Genomic DNA, 7,791 nt, shown 5'->3' with positions numbered 1-7,791 from the left:
CTGGTTACTGGACAGCCTTTCTTTCAGTCTCTCCTTCATTTTTGTCCCTGAACTTCTTTTAGATAGGAACAATTCTGGATCAGAAATGTTGACTGTGGATTGGTAACACTGTTCCTGTACTTGGGACCCTGTCTATCTACTGGATGTGGACTCTTTGAGTTCCCTCTCCCCACTGTTGGGCATTTTGGCTAAGATCACCCCCATTGAGCTCTGGGAGTCCCTCATATCACAGGTCTCTGGGACTTTCTAGAGGGTCCCCCCACATCCTACTCCCAGAAGTGGCATATTTCCATTCATTCTCCTGGCCCTCTGCATTGAGGAGATACAGTATCTGTACTGTTCCTAGCCCTTCACTAGGTGCTCAGATGTCAGGGGCTGAGGCACATGTCTTCCTCTCATGGATTGTCCATTCCAGGCAAGGGCATGAAGTAGGGCAATCTGTGCATGCTGACAAAATCCAATGTCAAGGAGCTATTAAAGATTCAGAAGGCTTTAGGCAAAATGGGTAAGCCAGGCAACAAATTATCTTTCTGAAAGAGTCAGGAAATGCCTCTCATTTCCATTTCTTAGATTCTGAAAACAAGATAATCAGGAAGTGGATATTTTTGTCTTGACTTCAAAACTTAACACAGGAAAGAATAAACGTTTTAATTTCCAGTATCATTTTAATCTTTTGAAAGGATTTAAATCAAGCTAATCAATGTTTTGTGTGTTTTAAAACAATTCAAACACATCACATAATATCCAACACAAACATCTTACTGAGCAAGAAGTGTTCCATCCATCAGCAACTGAGTCTGGCCTGGCCCTGTAATGAATGGAATGACAGAGTTTCTGCCCCTGGAACAGAGCCAGCAGGGTGTGGGCTTCCACCAAGGGCTGGGATCTTGGAATGCTGATTCAGGGGATAATCAAAAGGGAACCTGAGGTAAAGACTGAATTGATATGTAACTAAAAGACTAGGCTTTTGATTTTCAAGAGATCCTGAAAAAAAAAATCTATCTCCAGCAGAGAGCTATCTGAGACCTCCAGAGAAAGCTGACAGAGAGAGAGAGAGAGAAAGAGAGAGAGAGAGAGAGAGAGAGAGAGAGAGAGAGAGAGAGAGAGACAGACAGACAGACAGACAGACAGGGAGAGGGAGAGGGAGAGGGAGAGGAAGAGAGCTAGAGCTCACGCTTGAGAGCACCCTGGAAACCTGTCTTGAACAGAACATAGACCATCAGCTTGAACCCATGAGTCCTTTGTTTTGCCACTCTCAGACAGACACCCTTTTCTCAGAACCCCTCTCCAAGCCCAGGCTGGTCCTTGGTAGTGGTGGGTCCTAGGCATCACTGTTCTCTTTCAGGGAAAGCAACTTCACATTTACTTTCACACACCCACCTTATACATAAATTCCTCAATATCTTTGCATATTTATTCCTCATCATGCAAGAGATAATTTACGTTGCCATAGTAATACTTGCTTTTGTAAATTGTTCACTAGGTAGCCTAGACAGTTCTTTAAAGTTTCTTATTATAAAAAGGATCATGGGGGTGACCAGAAACAATAATTATGTTTTCATTTTATAGTAGTTCCATAAAATGATCATTTTTATTCTGTATATGACAAACCTCCAGAAGGCTGGTGATTGTAGATTATTTTTAACAGCCACACAGAAAAGAATAATGGAATTGTATCATGTTAACAAAAGATGGAGGCTCTGTGCTCTACTTGCCAAGTGTTGGTCATGTTACTAAACACTCTACATGTATTTTGTCATGCGACTCTCACAAAAATCCTACAAGATAGAGCAGCCCTGTTCTAGATAAATAGGAATTGAAACTTGGTGAGGAAGAGGAGGTACTGTGTGCACTGCCATTGTTCAAGAACAGTCTAAGGAGATTGTAAACACAAAGCTTGGTATCATTCCTGAGGTTTGGGCTTTTCACAGAAAAACCTCCAGTTCATCTGCTGCCCAATTCCCTAAAGAAACTGACATTAGTGAAATGCCATTCAACAGTCATAGTGAAAGAGCTCAAGTAAAGAGTTAAAGAATATTTGGAGTAAATGTTAAAGTTGATTGTGATTTTAATGTTGGCAATGATGGTGGTATCTGATGATATTAAAAACAAGTGGTCAAGGGGCTGAAGAGATGGCTCAGTGGTTAAGATCATATTCCACTCTGCTAGAGGATCCAAGTTCAATTCTTGGCCCACATCAGACAGCTCACAACTACTTGTAACTATAGCTCCATGAGGCTCTACACCTCTGTCATATCATGTGGACACATTCACATACAGACACATACACATAATCAAAAATAATAAAAATAAATCTTTAAAAAATATAGACAACAAAAAGGGGGCACACACACAAATCTTTGTAAATGTTGTCAACATATATGAAATACTGTATCTTAGAGCCTAATTATTTCTAGAAAAATTTATTTTAAAATACTATCAGGATAGAGGGTAAACATAAATATGTTTGATATTAAAATAATTTATAAAAGCATTATTTTCTTCCTGGATTAAGAAAGAACAAAAGATGTGAACATTTCTAATCAGTAACATAAATACCTAATAACCAAATAAGATAGATAACTTTAAACATAATCTAGGAAATGCAAATTAAAACCTACAACTCAACACTCTGTTTTCCCTCTCAAATTGGTGGTGGTGAAAAATACTGATAACATCACAGGTAGGAGTGTATGTTAAATATGACTGATGGAGTTATAATGGAAAAAGTTAGCTATAGTTTTTCTAGAGAGAAGTCCTCAAGCCCTAAAAAATCTTACATCTATGTAAGGGTTACTGGGTATTATATTAAAATACAATTTCATGACATAAAAATGGTATAAAGTAAAAAATGGCATTATAAAATGGTGTTGTCTTTGTAATGAAAACACATTACCCTGGTGCTTATTTATAAGGGCCCACTTATTGATACTGTTTTTGGAGCTGAGCTCAGTTCCCCTTCTCCACTACAAAAGCTTCATTGTAGTAGTCTGCCTAACTCAGACAGTTCTGTCTTAATGAGTATCATGTAATGGCTTTTTCTTATTCCCCATTCTGCAGATAATTGGCTTGTTCCCCAATTGTCCTGGACAAAGTGAAACATCACAAGCTGTTGCCAAAGCCAGCAGAAAGTTAATTTGACTGGAACTCAACCTTGTGACTTTAAATGTAGTCTTCTAGCAATTAAATTTGTTTAGTTCTGAGAACATTTATCTTCTGCTTCTTTTAGAAGCTTTCTGACCCTCAAAGCTTTGTCATCATCTCAAACATCATCATCATCACCATTTTCAAACATGAACACATGCCAAGGACCAGCCTCAGCTTGGAGAGGCATTCTGCGAGAAAGGGTGTTTGAGAGCTGTGAAACAAAGGACTGGAAGTCAAATCATGGGTTCAAGCTGATAGTGTGTGCTCTGCTCCAGATGGCTCCCTAGATAGCTTTCTGTAGATAGCTTTTGGCTCTGTAGTCTGCTTGAGACAGCTTTTCAGATTTCTCTCTCTCTCTCTCTCTCTCTCTCTCTCTCTCTCTCTCTCTCTCTCTCTCTCTCTCTCTCTCTCTCTCTGTTCTACTTAGGACAGCTTTTCAGACTGCCCTCTATCTGTGTTCTGCTTGAGACAGCTTTTTGTTGCTTTTCTAAAAACCTCTCTGGTTGAGAGCTAGCTTTCTGCTTGAGACAGCTGTCTGGTTGAGACTGAGCAATATCTGCTAGTAAAAATTCTAAAATATCTCTGGTTAGTGCATGGGTTTTCTGACCAAAGTAGAAAAGCTGCTATAGAAAATTCTTCGATCTTTTGACCAAGTCAGAAATCTTGTTAGAAAAATTCTAAAAGTATTTCTTGGATTTTCTGATCAAAATGAGAGGGCCAGAAAATATTCTAAAAGAGCTGTGTTCTCTCTTCAGACAGCCTTCTCTGTTTAGCTGAAAGAAAGCACTCTAAAAGAGCTGTGCTATCTCTCTAAGTAATTATTGGGATTTCTGACCAAGCTCAGAAATCCTTTTAGAAAAAAATTCTAAAAGAGCTGTGAAAAATTCTAAAAGAGCTGTGTTTGCTCTCCATGCATTTTTCAACCAAAATTGGAAGTCCTGTTAGAAAAAAATCTTGAAGAGCTGTATTTGCTCTCCAGAGATCTCCTGAAAGCTCAGCTTTCACTAGAAAAAAATTTCTAAGGAAGTGTTATCGCTTTCTGCTACTTCACTTTGTGCAGACCCAAAGCCCAGTTTTTTATTTACCTATCAATTCTGTTATTTATTCCAGGTTCCATCTTGACTACTCCACAAATCAGCATTCTATGACCTTAGCCCCATGACTCTTAAGAAAAAGACTGGAAGTATTTTTTTCCCTTTTTTTAACATTTCAAAAAGAATTCAGAGGTATGCCTGCCTTTGTAAATTTAGCTGGGTTGAGATTACAATTCCGACCATGCCTGCACCTAAATTCGATCTATCTAAGGATGACCTTGAACTCAGGAATCTACTGCCATTTTATCTGCCTGACTTTGCATCTTTCTGACAAGCTGGCTCAGCAGTGCAGTTGCCTCTATTTTTCTAGGTTTGAGAAGCCCCTCATATAATTCATATTGCTTCCTTATATTTTGCATAGTTGAGAAATTATATAGTTTGAACTCATGTTTTTAGAGTTCTTTCCCACAGCCTTAAGGGCCGTCCTGAAGGTCATAGCTTTCTACCATTTTGCTGAGACATAGCCACACCTTTACCTGCTGGATTTGTGCTGTCTCTGATTATCATGGAGTCATTAACTTTGACAGAGAGGACATTCCTTGAAGGAGGAACATGAAAATATGTACACTGTTATACAAACAAGCCTTATGCCCACAGCATATGCCCATCAACACTCATAGAAGCCCATGCCCTGCTGGCTTGTTCTGGGGTGGGGGCAGGAACCATGTCATGTCATCCCTTACATAAGGCAAAGCAAGACTCGGCAAGTGCAGATCCATCTTTGGGCCAACACTCTGCTTTCTCTGTTGTGTTTGCATGAGTTCCCTCTCATACCACTGTTATCTATAGACTATTCCTTGAGTCTACTCTATTCTCTCTATTTCTGCCACCTCAAGTCTAGACTTAATCTAAAATAAACTTTCTCTTTGATGGGACGGTGTGTTGCTGAATGTAGCTAGAAGTAGGTACCAGAGTATTTCTCTGTCTCTTTGTATAGCCACATTGCCATAGACATGCCTTAGAGGTGTGTCTCCTAGATTATTTCAAATCCTGTCAAGTTAATAATTAAGATTAACCATCACAAGTCCTCCTCTTATCAACTTGACGTCCATGCACATCACCTTTCCCCCAAGAACATCACTTTAAAAAATTTATAATAATTTAACTCTTTGAAAATTGTACAATGCATACATTCAATGTATTTTGATCACTTTACACTCTAATTTCTCTCAAATTGACCCACCCAATTTCATCTTCTGTTTGTGCATTTTTGTCTGTTTTAACCCACTGAATTGAATTTATTCTGTCTATTTACTCCTGTATATAGAGCCATCCACCAGAGTATATTCAATCTACCATTGGCCACATCCCTAAAGAGAACTGATTCTTCCTTCCCCAAGAAGCCAAATATTGATATTATTGATATTCTTTAGACTGGAATTGCAGCTCAAGAGGTCATTCTTATTCCATGTTTGAATGTTGACTGAATTGATCTTGTGAGCTTATCACTTTTTATTTATTTATTTATTTTTTTGGTTTTTTGAAACAGGGTTTCTCTGCATAGCCCTGGCTGTCCTGGAACTCACTCTGTAGACCTGGCTGGCCTTGAACTCAGAAATCCACCTGCCTCTGCCTCCCAAGTGCTGGGATTAAAGGCATGTGCCACCACTGCCCAGCAGAGCATATCACTTTTTAACAAGCATTCTATTACAATACTCAAATACAATACTCAAAGGCTCATGGCAACATGCGTGTAGTTCATCTGTAAGAGTTCCCAAAATCTTAACAATGCCCCAAATCTTAACAAAATGTAACAGTTCAAAAGCCCAAAGTCTCTTCTTAGACTCAAGGTAAACTCTTGACTGTGAGCCTCTGAATTTTTTTTTAAAGTTACATCTTTCAAATACACTTTGATAAGTATAGAATAGATATTCCTAGTCCAAAGGTGAGGGAGGAGAGGAAATCAAAGAAAAACTGGACCAAAGCAAACTTGAAACCTATCAGGACAAACACCAGGACAAACTGTATAGCTCTGGGTCCAGCATTTAGTGGCTTGGGGTGGCATCATATGAGCTTCACTAGATTTTGATAACTATGTTCAGTTATAAGCAGCTATAAGGTGCCACCTTCTCAATGAGTTTGCACATGACTTTTCCTCTTTGTGCATGGAAAGGGAGCTATGTCTAGTGTTCCTTCCTCTTCTTAAGGATACTAGTCCTCTTAGATTAGAGCCCCACCATTATTTAACCCCACTTAACCCTAGATTACCATTCTCATTAGTGATTTTATCTCTAGAAACAATGCAGTAGGAGTTAAGGTTTCAACACATGATGCTCGTGGAGGAATTTCTCGTGTCGAATTTCCTTTCAGTTGAATTTCAATCCAGTCCTTATCTTAGTTAACTTTCTGTTTCTGGAGCAAAACACATGACCAAGGCAATTTATAGAAAAAGAGTTTGTTGGAGTTTATATTTCCAGAAGATTAGAGTCTATGCTGATCATGTCAGGGATAGCAAGTATGCAGGTATGGCATTAGAACTGTAGCTTAGAGCTTACATCTGATCCACAAGCATGAGCAGAGAGAAGAGAGAGAGAAGAGAGGAAGAAGGCAGGGAGGAAGAGAAAGAGAGAAGGAGAGAGAGAGAGAGAGAGAGAGAGAGAGCAAGAGAGAGAGAGAGAGAGAGAGAGAGAGAGAGAGAGAGAGAGAGAGAGAGAGAGATAGAGATAAGAGATAGAGATAGTATGTTTCAGGGAATGGTGTGAGCTCTTAAAACCTCAAAGTCCACATCTAGTAACACACCTCCTCCAATAAGGCTGCACCTCCCAATGCCCCAATCCTTCTCAAAGAGTTCCACTAACTGGGACCAAGCATTCAAACATACATGCATATGGTGGGCATTCTCATTCAAACCACCACATTCCTTAAAAGTCATCAGTTCTTAAACATCACTGCTTATGAAGCTCACCTGGAAGATTTGTTAAAACACATATGACTGGGTTTAAGAAGCAGGGTCAGGGAGCTCTGTGGTTAAAGTGCTTGATGCACAAGAATTAACCAGAAAATACTAAATCACTTTGCATACACACATATACACACACACATATACTTTCCCCAGAAACTAAGTGTATCATTTGGGAAACAGCAGGTTTCAAATCTGCAGAGTTATCTATAAAAGATGGGTAATGTTATGTAAAGAGGAGAGTATACACTTTGTACCAATGCATTTAGAACAGTGAATACATGAACACACTCCGTTTATTTGAAGCATGCTAGTTGGTGATCATCATGTGAATTGATATCATGGGCTATGAGATGAGCAAACTAAATTGATTCACCTTGAGAATCTCTGCTGAAGAGGCTGAATAGCAGCTTTTAGTATCTTCTTGCGTGAATATTCACTCTGGACTCTCTGTAATATATACATACATACATACAAAAACACACACGTATACAGATATTCTACATAAACACATATGTACATGTGTATGACATAATATATTGTACATAATATCAGATGAATTTTGACACGTGCAAAGCATGGAGCCATCCCTGTGAACAAAATAACCAACATTCTTACTGCTTCTGAATGTCCTTGTTCTCTTGTAATTAT

At 38.9% G+C, this 7,791-nt stretch overlaps 1 non-coding gene across 1 annotated transcript; it reads right to left on the bottom strand.

Annotated features, from left to right (window-relative positions):
* Positions 1 to 3,968: 3,968 nt before the first annotated feature.
* LOC116094523 lies at positions 3,969 to 4,033 on the bottom strand. Its single transcript, XR_004120167.1, has one exon. It is a non-coding gene; the product is annotated as a U7 small nuclear RNA (small nuclear RNA).
* Between the last annotated feature and the right edge of the window lie 3,758 nt (positions 4,034 to 7,791).

This window comes from Mastomys coucha, unplaced genomic scaffold (genome assembly GCF_008632895.1).
Source record: "Mastomys coucha isolate ucsf_1 unplaced genomic scaffold, UCSF_Mcou_1 pScaffold16, whole genome shotgun sequence".
In the NCBI taxonomy this organism is placed as follows: domain Eukaryota; kingdom Metazoa; phylum Chordata; class Mammalia; order Rodentia; family Muridae; genus Mastomys; species Mastomys coucha.
This window is presented reverse-complemented; position numbering and strand designations above follow the sequence as displayed.